Source organism: Dermochelys coriacea, chromosome 12 (assembly GCF_009764565.3).
Source record: "Dermochelys coriacea isolate rDerCor1 chromosome 12, rDerCor1.pri.v4, whole genome shotgun sequence".
Taxonomy (NCBI): domain Eukaryota; kingdom Metazoa; phylum Chordata; order Testudines; family Dermochelyidae; genus Dermochelys; species Dermochelys coriacea.
The window spans coordinates 33,105,207-33,122,079 of record NC_050079.1 but is presented as its reverse complement, the minus strand read 5'-3'; positions in this window follow the sequence as shown (position 1 = coordinate 33,122,079).

Here is a 16,873-nt window from a genome sequence, read left to right as displayed (position 1 = left end):
GCCTACCTCACCCAGTAGGTAATTTGTGTGAATGTTCCAAAAAGTCCCCTCCTATGGGCTATGATTTGGCCCTTGACTGCAAGCAAGCCCTGTGGGGCAGGAGCACTGCTGTGCCTTTTCTGTGTTGTGCAGTATCAAGCAGTTGGCAGCATGTTATAAAATACAGAAACAAATATTCTGGCATATACACAAAAATAAAAATCCACATAATTAACATCAATCCAACATTATTCAATATTTTTTATCAATGATCTGGAAGTAAACATAAAATCACAGCTGATAAAATTTGTGAGTGATACAAAAATCAGTTGAATGGTAAATGTTGAGGACAGAGCAGTCATTAAAAGTGATCTGGATTGTTTTTTAAGCGGGGCCCATTCAAACAAAATGTGTTTAATACAGCCTAATGCAAGGTCTTAGCTCTAAATATGAAGAATGCAGACCATATCTGCAGACCTGAGGACAATATCCTGGAGAACAGTGACACTGAAAAAGATGGAGGGGATCATACTCCACAAACAACTGACAGAGCTCCCAGTGCAATGCTGTGACAAAGAGAGATAATAATGCAAACCTTGAGTGTATGAACAGGGGAGAAGCGAGTAGAAGTAGGGAGGTTATTTCACCTCTGTGTACAGCAGTGGTGAAACCAAAAATTGAATACTCTGTCCTGTTCTCTGTCCAGTTCTTGTGTCCATATTTTAAAAAGGATGAAAAATTGGAGATGGTGCTGCAAAGAGCCACAAAAATCATTCGGGAGCTGGAAAAAAATGCCTTACAGTGAGAAACTTAGAGAGCTCAGTGTTTAGCTTATCAAAAAGAATATCACGAGGTGACTTGATCCCAGTGTCTAAGTACCTTCACTGGGAGAAAATACCAGGTACTAAAAGGGCTCTTTAATCTAGCAGAGAAAGATACAACAAAAAACAATCCCCAGAAGTTAAAACCCAACAAATTCAAATCAGAAATAAGGCACAGATTTTTAATTGTAAGGATGATTAACCATTGGAACAGACTGCTAGGGAAGTGATGGATTCTCCATCTCTTGATGGCTTCAAAGCAAGACTGGATGCCTCTCTGGAAGACATGCTTTAGTCAAACACAAGGAACTGGGCTCAATACAGGATAACTAGGTGAAATTCTATGGACTATGTTATACAGAAAAGGAGTACTTGTGGAACCATAGAGACTAACAAATTTATTAGAGCATAAGCTTTCGTGAGCTACAGCTCACTTCATCGGATGCATTTGGTGGAAAAAACAGAGGAGAGATTTATATACACACACACAGAGAACATGAAACAATGGATTTATCATACACACTGTAAGGAGAGTGATCACTTAAGATAAGCCATCACCAGCAGCGGGGGGGGGAAAGGAGGAAAACCTTTCATGGTGACAAGCAAGGTAGGCTAATTCCAGCAGTTAACAAGAATATCAGAGGAACAGTGGGGGGTGGGGTGGGGGGGGGAAGAAATACCATGGGGAAATAGTTTTACTTTGTGTAATGACTCATCCATTCCCAGTCTCTATTCAAGCCTAAGTTAATTGTATCCAGTTTGCAAATTAATTCCAATTCAGCAGTCTCTCATTGGAGTCTGTTTTTGAAGCTTTTTTGTTGAAGGATAGCCACTCTTAGGTCTGTGATCGAGTGACCAGAGAGATTGAAGTGTTCTCCAATTGGTTTTTGAATGTTATAATTCTTGACGTCTGATTTGTGTCCATTCATTCTTTTACGTAGAGACTGTCCAGTTTGGCCAACGTACATGGCAGAGGGGCATTGCTGGCACATGATGGCATATATCACATTGGTAGATGCGCAGGTGAACGAGCCTCTGATAGTGTAGCTGATGTGATTAGGCCCTATGATGGTATCCCCTGAATAGATATGTGGACAGAGTTGGCAACGGGCTTTGTTGCAAGGATAGGTTCCTGGGTTAGTGGTTCTGTTGTGTGGTGTGTGGTTGCTGGTGAGTATTTGCTTCAGATTGGGGGGCTGTCTGTAAGCAAGGACTGGCCTGTCTCCCAAGATCTGTGAGAGTGATGGGTCGTCCTTCAGGATAGGTTGTAGATCCTTGATGATGCGTTGGAGAGGTTTTAGTTGGGGGCTGAAGGTGATGGCTAGTGGCGTTCTGTTATTTTCTTTGTTGGGCCTGTCCTGTAGTAGGTGACTTCTGGGTACTCTTCTGGCTCTGTCAATCTGTTTCTTCACTTCAGCAGGTGGGTATTGTAGTTGTAGGAATGCATGATAGAGATCTTGTAGGTGTTTGTCTCTGTCTGAGGGGTTGGAGCAAATGTGGTTATATCGTAGCGCTTGGCTGTAGACAATGGATCGAGTGGTATGATCTGGATGAAAGCTAGAGGCATGTAGGTAGGAATAGCGGTCAGTAGGTTTCCGATATAGGGTGGTGTTTATGTGACCATCGCTTATTAGCACCGTAGTGTCCAGGAAGTGGATCTCTTGTGTGGACTGGTCCAGGCTGAGGTTGAAAATGGGATGGAAATTGTTGAAATCATGGTGGAATTCCTCAAGGGCTTCTTTTCCATGGGTCCAGATGATGAAGATGTCATCAATGTAGCGCAAGTAGAGTAGGGGCATTAGGGGACGAGAGCTGAGGAAGCATTGTTCTAAGTCAGCCATAAAAATGTTGGCATACTGTGGGGCCATGCGGGTACCCATCGCAGTGCCGCTGATTTGAAGGTATACATTGTCACCAAATGTGAAATAGTTATGGGTGAGGACAAAGTCACAAAGTTCAGCCACCAGGTTAGCCGTGACAGTATCGGGGATACTGTTCCTGACGGCTTGTAGTCCATCTTTGTGTGGAATGTTGGTGTAGAGGGCTTCTACATCCATAGTGGCCAGGATGGTGTTTTTAGGAAGATCACCAATGGACTGTAGTTTCATCAGGAAATCAGTGGTGTCTTGAAGATAGCTGGGAGTGCTGGTAACAAAGGGCCTGAGGAGGGAGTCTACATAGCCAGACAATCCTGCTGTCAGGGTGCCAATGCCTGAGATGATGGGGCGTCCAGGATTTCCAGGTTTATGGATCTTGGGTAGCAGATAGAATACCCCAGGTCGGGGTTCTAGGGGTGTGTCTGTGCAGATTTGTTCTTGTGCTTTTTCAGGGAGTTTCTTGAGCAAATGCTGTAGTTTCTTTTGGTAACTCTCAGTGGGATCAGAGGGTAATGGCTTGTAGAAAGTGGTGTTGGAGAGCTGCCTAGTAGCCTCTTGTTCATACTCCGACCTATTCGCTTACCCCATAACCTCAGCCATGCAGAACACAGTGCCATCCACGGCCTCAGAAACAACTCTGACATCATAATCAAAAAGGCTGACAAAGGAGGTGCTGTCGTCATCATGAATAGGTCGGAGTATGAACAACAGCAGGATTATCTGGCTATGTAGACAAGCCGTCAGGAACAGTATCCCCGATACTGTTTTTGCGAATACAGACTAACACAGCTGCTACTCTGAAGTATGTTATACAGGTCAGACTAGATGATCTGATGATCCCTTCTGGCCTCAAAACCTACACATTAACTAGCAGTCCAAAGTTAAAGAAGGAATCTGCAACATAATGTGCTGAATTTGAAGTTTGCATATTTAATTTTCAAGCTATATTTATGTTCATCTTCACTTCATGTCCTTGTTCAGATCTAGTCCTGGTATTGGTATTATTTGTTATCCTAATATATACAGTTCTTTTCTGCTTTTCCCATCATGTATATTGAGCAGGATGGTAACATTTTGTTCCTGCCTGTATATCTTATCTTTTGGTTTTTAACATATTCCACTATCTTGGAGGAACTGTCCTTGGTGGGAGAGATTCTTCAGTGGTATTTAGGTTTGGTTAGTTTCCCTCACAATATCCCTGCCCCATCTCTCTGCTAATGCAGAATTTGATCACTTGAGCTCTAATGGTGCTGTTCTGTTCAAGTATTGAACATCATTTGCTCTCAGACCATTTTCTTGTACATTTGTTTACAATCTTTATTCATGACATGGAATGTGTTTTGCTTACAGATATAGTTTCACACAGATACAGAACTTGATTTAGATTATTTTCTAACTATGAAAATTATTCCACAAACTCGGAGGGTGATTCTTTATATCAGAGAAGTAGTCTTGCACAAGAATTACCCATATGTAGGGGATTGTCATGGATTTGCCACAGAAGCTCCTAAACCACTACTAGACCTTGCAGCCAATGCTGGGTTTGAAATTTGGGTAAAGGATTAAGATTGAGACATTCCTATGCCCTGAAAATCCCTGGCTGCTATAAAAGCCTCCTAACTTGTGCTGTTGACAGGCCCAACACAGAGCAGCCTGAGGCTCAAAGCTGGGCAACTGTATTGGTTCTTTGTTACCATGACAAAAGGTATCATTCTTATATCAGATTAATATTTTGTTTCGGTTATGTGGTGTATTTTGAATGACTGTCATTCAAATGCTGGGTTTGAAATCCAATCCCTATCACATCCCCACAGCGTCATTGTGCTGGCTTTATTGGAACTACCTGCCTAAGTCAGGATTTCAAAAATTGGATTTACCCCCAGAATGCAGGATACTCTTCATTTTTTTAAAAACTCTTTAGAATTACAAACCCTGAAACCTGTCATTTAAAAGATATCATTGTAATCCAAATATTTGGAATCCAAGTATTCTGCTTGGTTTAAGGATCTGTTTTAGAACTATTTAAAAAGTAGAAGAGAAAAATTAATTTTGAACCAGAATGATTTTCATTAATGTTTATGTGACATACTGTAATTTCCCTAAAATAAGCAATTTACACTGAGCATATTATATGACAACTGACAATGGGAAATTTTGCATGAGACATGTTGTAGGCGACTTCTTTTTCCTTCCTGTAACTAAAGTATAATTTGGATTCATCATATTGCCCTGTGACCACTGGAATTTTCTCCCTAATCTATACTGTGCACATTACCATGATATCTGAGTGCTTTACATATTCTAAGTTATTTTAGCAAGAAGGTCACCCTATTGGTAATTTTGGCTAATAGTGACTTCTGCATTGATATTTTTTCAGGGATAAGATAAAGTCACATAAAATGTTTCAAATTCTATTAGTTTTCATTATCCTTGAAATTGAGTACTGCTTTCACTCTCCCATCCCCTTAGATTACACAGGACAAAATGATGATAAATCCATTAAGGTTCTCAGCCAGCTCCCTAACATTGAAACCTCATCAGCTTTTTACTGGACAATATCTTGAGGTTTGTAATAATAGTTTTAGATTGAAAATGTAAAGTTATCTGAAAAAAATATTGACAAAATAAAACAGAACTGCCTGTGCTTCATGTCTTATTAGTTCATGTTTTATTTAAGCATTATATTGAACTGGATGCTAGACAGATTTCTTTGAATTTTCTGCTTCACTAGTATTAGGAGCTTTATCCTTTAAAACAGAGCGGTAAGATGGGGAAATTACATTCTTTGTTAGAGATACCTTCTACCCTAATATTTAAACAGTGGCATATTATGAAAATTTATTCAAGATCATTGGGTTTAAGAATTTATAAGTTATGCTAATAGTTTTCTGTTACTTTTAACAAAAAGATGAGAAGTAGATGAGATGATTATGCTGGGAGGAGGGTTTTAGGGTTATTAGGAACTAAGGAAAGGAGGAGCCTATACAGGAAAGGTGGCTCCATCTAAACCAAACTGGAATCAGATTGCAGGCATGTAAAATTAAAAAGGTCATAGAGGAGTTTTTATTCTAAGGGCTGGGGGAAAGCTGACAGGTTGGAAGAGCACATGTTTTGGTCAGAAACTTCCCTTTAGGGGAGGATCTAGTAACTGGGATTCTCTATATCCTTGTAAAGAAGTGAGGATAGAAGCTGATAAAGTAGAGGTAGGAACTGAAGAGAAACAGTCAAATGAAAGAGTCCCATTCAATTACATCATATGAAGGCAGACAACTAAATATTGACAAGTTTTATAAGTGCTTGTATACAAATGCTAAAGTAAGATGGGTAAATTTGAGTGTCTGGTATTAAATGAAGATATTGATGTCATGGGCATCACAGAAGCTTGGTGGAATGATGATAATCAGTTGGACATGGTAATACCAGGGTAGTAAATATATAGGGATGAAAGAGTAGGTGGTGTTGGTGGGAGCGTGGCACTATACATCAAATATAGTCAATGAATCAAACTGTACCATAGAATCTCTATGGATAGACATTCCATGCTTGAATAATAAGAGTATAGCAAAAGGAATATACACCCACCACCTGACTAGGAATATAAAACGGTCCCTCAACAAAGGGTCTTCATGAAAGTAAGTAGTCATGGGATAAGTGGGAAGGTCCTCTCATGGATCAGTAACTGGTTAAAAGATAGGAAACAAAAGGTAGGCATAAATGGTTAGTTTTCAGAATGGAGAGAGTCCTCCAAGGATCTGTACTATGACCAACATATTCATAAATGATCTGGAAAAAGGGATAAACAGTGAGGTAGGAAAGTCCGCAGATGGTACAAAATTATTCAAGATAGTTAAGTCCAAAGCAGACTACAAAGAGTTCCAAAGAGATCTCATAAAACTGGGTGCCTGAGCAACAAAATAGCAGATGAAATTCAATGTTGATAAATGCAAAGTAATACACATTGGAAAACATGATCCCAACTATACATACAAAATGAGAGGGTCTAAATTACCTGTTACCATTCAAGAAACAGATCTTGAAGTCATTGTGGATAGTTCTCTGAAAATATTTGCTCACTGTTAGGAACATTAGGAAAGGATAGATAATAAGACAGAACATATTATAATGCTACTTTATAAATCCATAGTGCATCCACACCTTGAATACTGCATGCAGTTCTGGTCTCCCCATCTCAAAAAAGATATATTAGAAATGGAAAAGGCACAGAGAAGAGGAACAAAAACTATTAGGTGTGTGGAACAGCTTCCATATGAGGAGAGATTAAAAAGACTAGGACTATTGATCTTGGAAAAGAGATAACTAAGGAGGGATATGATAGGGGTCTATAAAATCATGAATAAGAAAGCATTATTTACCCCTTCACATAACACAAGAATCTGTGGTCACCTGATGAAATTAATAGGCAGCAGGTTTAAAACAAACAAAAGAAAGTACTTCACACAACACACCTCTGGAAGTCATTGCCAGGGGATGTTCTGAAGACCAAAAGTATAATGGGTTTCAAAAAAGAATTTGACTCGTTCATGGAGGATAGATCCATCAATGATTATTAGCCAAGATGCAATCATGCTGTGGGCATCCCTAAGCCTCTGACTGCCAGATGCTGGAACTGGACGACAGAGGATGGATCACTTGATAATTGCCCTGTTCAGTTTATTCTCTCTGATGCATCTAGCACTGGCCATTGTTGGGCTAGATCAGGGGTAGGCAAACTATGGGCTGTCAGGGCTTTGGATCTGGCCTGCGGGATCTGGCCCTCCCACACCCCAACCCACTGCCCCGGCCCTGCATACAATTTCCCCATCCAGATGTGGCCCTCGGCCCAAGAAGTTTGCCCACCCCGGGCTAGATGGACCATTGGTCTGACCAAGTGTGGCCGTTCTTATGTTATTAGATGAATGATTAACCACAAAACACATGCACACACACTTGAAGAAGAGATTAAATTAGTGGCAATAGTTTGTTTTCTGCCTTTCCAAAATGACAGTGAAGAGAAAATGAAAAAGTGAAGATAATTAAGTGTACACTCTTGTAAAATAATATACCCAATACTACAGATCAGCCATGGAACTTTTGTTATTGTTATCACACACAAAAAAGGCCAAACTGCTGCTGCTTCTGCATCCAGCAGCTGCCATTCTTTTAAAGTTACAAAAGAAAAAGAAAGACAAATTAGATTTATCCCATTCCCTCTCTTTTTATTTTTGTTTTTTTCCCCAAGTATAAAAAAAGCCTGAAAGGTTTTTCTCAAAGAAAGGTTTTTATCTGTATTTTACATTAGAAATTCAGGACTTGGCTACCACGGAAGACTGTGAGACTAGTGAAATCATGACATTACAAGAGGCAAAATTGAGAGCCGAGTAATTGAGATGGAAATGCTTAATCAATACTTGGAGGGAAAGAATGTGTTGGTTAAAGCTTCAGCACCCTTGCCTCTTCACAGCTGAAGTGCACAAGCTCAGTATATCCACCAAGTGGTCCTCCAATAGTTAGGGTAAATTATACTAAATATTACTGATATTTCTAAAGTCAAAACAAACAAAGCTCACACCTTCAATCCTTACCCCTTCCAACCCTCAAAACAGAAGTGTTCCTTCACTTTCTAGCACCTAGAACAGGGGTGGGCAAAATATGGCCCACGAGCCGGAACTGGCCCATTTAACATTTCTGTCCAGCCTCCTCTGCCCCCATGCAATCTCCAAGTCCAGGCTGCTAAGAGTCCCGCGGTGCAGTGGGGCACTCAGGCAAGCTGCCTGCCTGCCGTGGCCTCACACTGCTCCCAGAAACTCTGGCTGTTGCTGGCAGGTCTCTGCATGCCCCTGGCAAGGAGGGTAGGGCAAAGGCAGCTCTGTATGCTGCCCCCACCCCCAGCACCATCCTCACAGCTCCCAATGGCCAAAACCCGGCCAATGGGAGCTGTGGACACCATGCTTGAGGGCATAATCAGCACACGGAGACCCGCTGCCCCTGTCCCCCCAAGGAGCGCACAGAGACATGCCAGCAGCAGTCACTTCAGGGAGCAGCGTGGGGCCACAGCATGCAGGCAGCCTGCCTGAGCCCTGCTGCGCCGCTGGCCGGGAGCGACCTGTGGTAAGCGCCTCCTGGCCAGAGTCTGCACCTCGCACCCACTCCCACACCCCAACCACCTGCCCCAGTCCGGAGCCCCCTCCTGCACCCAAACTCCCTCTCAGAGCCCACACCCCTTCATTAATATAGTAGAAATGTGCAGCCCATGATGACTTACCAAAATTCACGGAATGGTCCCCCTGCGAAAATTATTGTCCATCCCTGAGCTGGAACATGCCTTGGCAGCTGGAGAAGCTGAAAGCAGCCACAAGGCTGCTTCAAACTTATGTTGGGGGCTGTACTCATGCAACACCAATCCCCAGGATTGAAAAGACACAAAGAGCCCTTTTGCTGCCTCCCCCCACAATCTGTACCCAGAGCTCACTGATTGAAGGTGAGCATCTGACCTATGGAGTGAGAAAATGCTGTATAGAATGTGTCTGTAAGATGTGCTGTGATACAAGAGTATGAGGGTAGCTCCATCCATTTTTTACAAGCTTAGAACCTGGCATGAGAGCTCCTTGCAACTGGTTATACTTAACATTACTTACAGTAACAGCAAAGGCCAGATTTTCAAAAAAGAGCTCAGCACACAACAGCTCCTTCCTCAATGGAAGCTGCTGGATGACAAGTGCCTTTGGACGTCTGGCACCAATAGTAGGTTCTGGGAACTTTTGAAAATCTAGGCCAAAGGGATAAGTCTGCCCTCACATGTGCAGGTATATTGTCCATTGCCTTCAAACAGGTTGTACGGACGTATAAGAGCACAAACGTTGGCGCTTTTTTTTACAACCTGCAACTAATAGAACTTCTTAGCTCATCAGTTCAACAAATAGGTTTATAATTATCACACTCACAGTTTGTACCACACATCTTTAATGACAACTAGTAATTACATGTTTATAAATATACTTTTTCCATCATAGTGACACAACCAGTGACTAGGTATGATTTAAGTTGACAAGATATGTAATGTTGTTGTAAGGCAAGATAAATCACATTTTTATTCACAGGCTTCAAAAAGAGAAAAGGCATTAAACCCCAGAATCAACGTTTTATATTACTGACATGAAATAATTTAAAAAAAATTAGAAACAGCAAACCAAGATTAACTTTTGAAGTGCAAACATTACGGAAAACACTAATATCAAAGCCAATTTACCAGTCCACGTTCAGAAAAGACAACTTTTTTTAAATAATATCAAAGTGAATCAAAAAATATATAACAAAAGTTATTACAACAAATTGCATATGTTGCTAAAAGAATGCAATCTTGAACAACTAGTGTCTTCATTTGTGATTAGAGAGAGAAACAATTTATGTAACACTGTAAAAGCAAAGTTTGTTTGGTTCAAACCATTTAAGAATGGTTATAATATAGGCCTTATAATATAGGCCTTAGTCCTGCAATTGGATCCATGCAGGAAGGCCTTTCCATTCAAGTAAAGCTTCTTGGATTATCAAGGGGTGAAGTCCTGGATCTACTTAAATTAATGGATTTCACCACTGCTCACATGGATCTGATTGAAGGATCAATGCCACAATCTGTTAGGATCCACACCAGCAAAGCACTTAAGCACATGCGTAAACTTTCAGTATGTGAGTAGTCCATCAACCTCAGTTGTACTACTTGTGTTTAACTTGAAGCACAAGTTTAAGAACGTGGTGGATCAAAGCCTTAACGCTACTTGGTGTATTTTTAAGGTATAAAATAAGAAATATGACCATATTAGTAAATAATAATAATACCATATTTTGGGGGCTCAAACCAAGCAGCTTATTTGAACAGCATTGCAGAAGGGTTTTTATATACCAAAGCTTCTGAAATGCTATTTTTTTAGTATCAACTATAAAGGGCCTGATCCTGCCCTACTGAAGTCGCCTAAAGTTCTACCACTGATTGCAGCAGGAGCAGGATAAGGCCCACAATGCAAACATTGTTGAAGACATATGTTTTTCTTACCAAGCCCTTTCATATGGTACTAGAGGTACAGTAGACCAATGCAGGAACATTAACTAACATTTCAAGTTAATCTCTAAAAAAAATAGGTGTACTACAATATTGCATAGAAAAAAATCCCTGGTATAAATATGCTTACACTGGATATGGAGGCTTTTTGCCTGCATTTTACTAGAATAAAGCCCATATATTTTAAGTAGTACAATTCACATTTAATGATGATTTCCTTGACTATGTTCTTTGGAATTGCTAGTGTATGTATTATTTCAAGAACATTTTTTATTCTGCATGCTATTGTTAAGTATTATAAGACAATACACATTGTGTGTTGTTGAGTTTTACAGCAAATGTAACTATTTCCACTCCCTAACTTTATAATGAAAATGTGTGTAAAGCCTTAGAACAACTTCAGACCTAACAAGTTTTCATTTCAATAATGTAATTAGTATGTTAACTGGTGATCCTTTCATATATCAGAGGTTGCACAAATGAGTTGCTGACAGTATACAAACTCATTAATATTCTGCTAAAAAGCCATGTGCATTAATTTAAAGGTAAAAGAAATTTTATTCAGAGACAGCATATTTCTTATATTTAGCACTTGAATCTTGTGGTAGAGACTATGCAAAGAAATTAAATCCATCCACAAATATCATGATATGTATTACACACCATACAAGCAACTGAAACACACATTTAAAGAAGGGGTAAACACTACATACATCAGCCTTGTAAAAAACTAGAATTTCTGATTCCACTGAGAATATACACTTAGAATTATATCTTTTTAAAAAGGTGCACATGTTGAATAAATATATTTTATAATATAAATTATGATCACAGTATTACTTTACTTTCTAGACAATGACATGGGTTATAGGGTTACCAGGAAGACACATTTCTCATCGGAACACCTTTCATTACAATATAGGAAAATAGTACCTAATCCTACTGGCTGCTGCAGACTGCTGGAATGCTTGCACAGTAGAAAAAATGTCACCAGATTAGTATAAATTCTTAGTTTTTTGCTATAAAATGCATTTTAATGGGAAAGCCATGAACAGATTGTTCAAAAAATAAGAAACCTAATTAAGGAACACATTAAATTTCTTATTAGTCATTCCTGAAAGGCACCTAAAAACTCATTTTATGTTTGAACATATGATATAAAACAAATTATGAATGTTACTATAAATTAATTTACATTTAGAATTATATAGATTTAACAGATTTTTGCCTGTAGGCTCTATCAAAACATGCATCAAGTATTTGATAAAAAGAGCAAGGTTATGCATGAACAAACATCTGTTCATCCCAGTGATTCATTTTCCCCATACACAAAATCAATTGTGTGTTTATCCTTTTGTTTAACAACCTGTAGAGGCACAGATATCCATACTCAAAAAAATATTTTTATGATCTGACCATTGTGACTAGATGCAGGTAAAAATTAGCTTATCTTAAATAATTACATTGAAATTGACTGTGCCAATGTTTCAGTCATTGATTTTAAATATTAATGGGCATTATTATGATTAGCTAATTGAGGTTTAGTTTATAGTTACCGGAGTGTCACATTTCCTGGCATTCTGTTAAGGATTTCTAATAATGACCGAAAGAGCTGGAAAATATAGGCATAAAAGGCATTAGAATCACAGATAACAAATTTACAGAGTTAAATGTGAAGCAGCAGACATCAATGTGCATCATACATACAGTACAATTTGACTTACAGTATAAAGTACCATTATATTGCACAATACATAACATGGCACATTTCATAAAGATACAGTTCTTGCACTGTAAACAACAGATACATTTTTACAGCTATGACAGACAAAAATAATGAATAATTTTACTTAAAAGTAAAATATGTCATTAAATGTTATTTCCTTGGCAAGGTCATTTTAATATCAGTTGGAAAGGATGCTGTGATAGATTGACACAACTCACAGCTGACAACTTTTCTAGAAAAGATCATCTTGCAAAACATTCATGTATTCCTAAAAAATAATTTTAATGCTTTACCTTGACAATATAGTATTCTCTTTATTTTGTGAGACTGTATACATTTGGTGTTAAAAAGTGGGCCTGATCCTACTCCCATTAAAGTCAATGGAAGTTTTGTCACTGACTTCAAAGGCAGCAAATTCAGGCCTAATTTTTTTCAAAGCTGTCTTATTTACAAATATTACATTGACTGCCATTCTGTAGCTAGATTATTTCATTTTTACCTCTCCTATGTATGATAGTGCTATGTAGCAACCCAGATATGGTATTAGACCTAGCATATAAACATATGGTAAGCATACAGAAACATTGCAGCCGGGAAAAATGCTCACTATCAGCGCAACAATAAAAGGTTATTGGAAGTCTAAATAAATCCTTTTTAAAAATAAATTATTTTAATAAAAATTAAACTAATTCAATGCACGATTAAAATAGTGTAAATTTAGCATATCACTGAGATGAATTAAATTCCCAACAATGCATTGTGAGCGTGCTCCTGCTACCACTGAAATCAATAGTAAAACTCTTCAGTCAAAGCAGAAATGGGCCCAATATCAGCTTCCCAAAATTTGGAAAGATACACAAAATGTAGGTGATTGTTAATAACTAGATTTTAATATAAGCTTTTAGAAAATTACTGCCTATCCTTACAAATTTGGATCCAATCATGTAAACACACACATATTTAACTTTATGCACATGCATATACCTACTGAAGTCAATCAGCCATCTGTTGAAGTCAACAAAGTTACTGAGGTGTGTAGAGTTAAGCATGTGCATAAGTGTTTGCAGGGTCTAGGGACTGGTTTTGCAAAAACACTTCTAGCTTTGCCCTGCTCTGAAACGCAAAATGATAAGAAACAGCTGGCTTACGAGTTGGCTCTCGCAGTGTACATTTTAAAGGAGGAAACCCTACTAATCCACCCTGCTAATCTGCTATAATGCGTTTACAATACCTCTGCTGAATAACATACACCTAGTTTTCCTGACTATTTAAGAAGTTCACCTTCCAGATTTAGATATGAAAAGTAACAGAACAAAATCAATAACATAAGTATCTCAGCAGTATTACACAGTTTACACATTTATACCCCAATTCTGCTAGCAAAACTCCAGTTGAAAGCAACAGCAATTTCGTCTACATTAGGACAGCAGTTCAAGTTAGAACTACAGTATGCTGATTATTAAACAAGGTAAAACTATAACTTGCTCATAAATATTTGGTACATGTGCATCCTTTATAGGCTTTCTGAATTAAAAAAAAATTAAGATACAGTTTATGAGAATAGATATTTTTAACAATTAAACGTCTACAGACACTGAAGTAATCAAACAGCACTCAGATGCAATTCCTTTAAGACAATTGTTTCAAATCACTATAATTAAAATCCTTCAGAGCTGAAAATGGTTGTCATAGTTTTCATATTTCCAAAGCCATTTAAAAACTGTATTACAGTAAATCTTTTCAATCTCCATAAACAAATAATAGCATAAGTTATGTTTTATATGAGTAGATACTAGTAATTTTTTTCCAAATAGCAGTGTTTTCATTTGTTTCATAATCTGAATAACATTTGTATAACTGCATCTGTTACAAAAAGTATAAGCAAAAATGTCAGAAAGCCGTAACACATGCATAAAGAGATATTTGCCAAGTGTTTCTTCAATTTTCAAAAAGTGCTTTTAAATGGATAATACTCTCACTCTCCCTCTCATACCAAGGCTCTTAGAAAACTGGCTAACTGAAAAAGATTTAGCATATCCTTATCAAAATATACTTCCTTATATAATTTAATCATGAACAATATAAGGCCTTGATTCTACAAGCATATGCACGCTTAGCTTTGCACACAGTGCACAGAGTTAAGCACATGCATAAATGTTTGCAGGATCAGGACCTAAATATTCCAAATTGTGAAATACACAACAGGACTTTGATAATATGTCTAGGTATTTATTAAAATTAAAGGTATTGGAAAACTGGTTTGGAATAAACAACACCACCACCACCACCACCACAAGAAATGCTGTTTTTGCTATTATTCTTCATGGGACTAGAAGCAGATGTAACTGAAATCAGGTGAGCAATTCTCTTCTCATGACATTTCCAGCACAGTGCTTACAGCATAAATCTCTTGAATCTGAAGAAATCAATCAAACATTTGGACCCTTATCTGAATCAAACCAAAAACTAGAAACCTTGGGAATCATCCTGCAAGATGTGGAGCACAATCTGAAAGATGCTGAGTGCTCTTAACTCCCACTAAATTCAACAGAAGTTGAGGGAGCTCAGCATCATGTTAGATTAAGCGGCATTGGAGATTTGACTATTATTACTGACATGAAAATGTAACTAAAGAACATATTCAAATGCCCATAAAACTCCATCCTAATGCAATACATAAAGGATCCAAAACACTTAGGGCCTGATCCCAAAGCCCACATTCACATGAATAGTCTCCTCTAAAGTCAGTCATACCACTCACCTGAGTAATATGTGTGGTGGGCCCCATTCCAACACACACACACAAGCATAAGTGTTTGCAGAATCAGGGCCTTAATTTGGCCCCAGTACAATTCATATTCAGCTAAACGTCTCAATAAAATTTATTGTAAAATGAAAAAATATATTGGCCTTGTTCACAGTTAATAAGACACTAAATGCTGATTGAAAGGTAGATATTAACATATGTTTTAAAGTAATTTCACATCCTCTAAGGCAGTAGTGGGCAACCTGCACCGCTTCCCGCAGGTCCCATTGGCCAGGAACGGTGAACCGCAGCCACTGGGAGCTGCAGGCAGCCATGCCTGTGGACGATCAATGTAAACACTGTTTCACAGCCCACCAGCGGATTATCATGACAGGCTGCGTGCAGCCCGCGGGCCAGAGGTTGCCCGACACTGCTCTATGGCGAATTGGCATCTGGAAAAAGAACCAAAGGATGGCCAAATTGCGTTTCAAGGATGTGTGCAAGCGAGACCTCAAAGAAATGGACATGGATGTGGACAAATGAAAAAAATCACACTCAGGATCACAGCCTTTGGAAACAAGAGTTCAATAAAGGCCTCTAGAGTTACGAGAGGAAGAGGAGAGGAGAAAAGAGCTCGCACAAGGCAGAGCCAAAGGGTTGAAACCCCACCTTTAAATGTGACAGATGTGGCAGAGATTCTCTCTCAGGTCTCCTTCAGCCATGGCTGCCATAAAACCAATTGAGTAAATATTTTACCTCTCAGGGATGCATACCCATGGTCTCTCGAGATTGAAGGATGCCTACTACTAATTTCACATAATCATTTTATTAATATTTATTTTGCTTTATCTAGATTTAAAAGAAAATATGTCTTGTCATAATGAAAGAGATGTAGGGGCCTTTATGAAATCAGTGGGTTAGTGAAGTTATTTCTAATATTTTGGGCAACTTTTTTTTCAAAAAGGCAGAATCCTGCACTGGTATGTCAGCATAAAGGATTCAATTCAAACTGAAAAGCATTAAAAAGGATAGGGATGGGATGCAAAATATAATTATGGGATATTGTAATGTGTATTGAGAATGGGCTCAATTCTCAGTTTTTACTCAGGCAAATCCGCATTTGCTTCAGTGGGATTTAACAACTCAATCCTGCAAATAACTTTACTAATGTGAGCAGTCCCACTGAGCCACATCAGATTTTTACATAAATATTTACAGAAAATATATTATGTGGTTTTAAAAACAAATATCAATTGAACACAAGTTTTTGAAAACCAGTTACATTGTCCAACATTTGTCAAAACGTACACACAATTAAAAACTATTTAATAGTAAACTGGTAACATCAAGGATGGAGGTTTGTAGCCTAGATTTTCACATGTGCCAATTTTCATGTGCCTGATATGAGGATGCATGTTCTATATGCAAACATGGACTTGCAAGACTGCAGCTGGACTTACACTTGCAAGCACATCCAATCTGTGTGTTTGCAAATCTATTCCTTAACTGACTGTGTTTTAATGCACAAATCACAGTGCAATGGACTGTGTGGTCAAACTTAACAGTATTTTGCTTTCTCGGCACTCTTCTAAACATCTCTTCTAAAATAGATAAAACAAAGTTCTAAAATGAAAAACTTTATTCTAAATTGAATTATTTTTGTAGCATGAG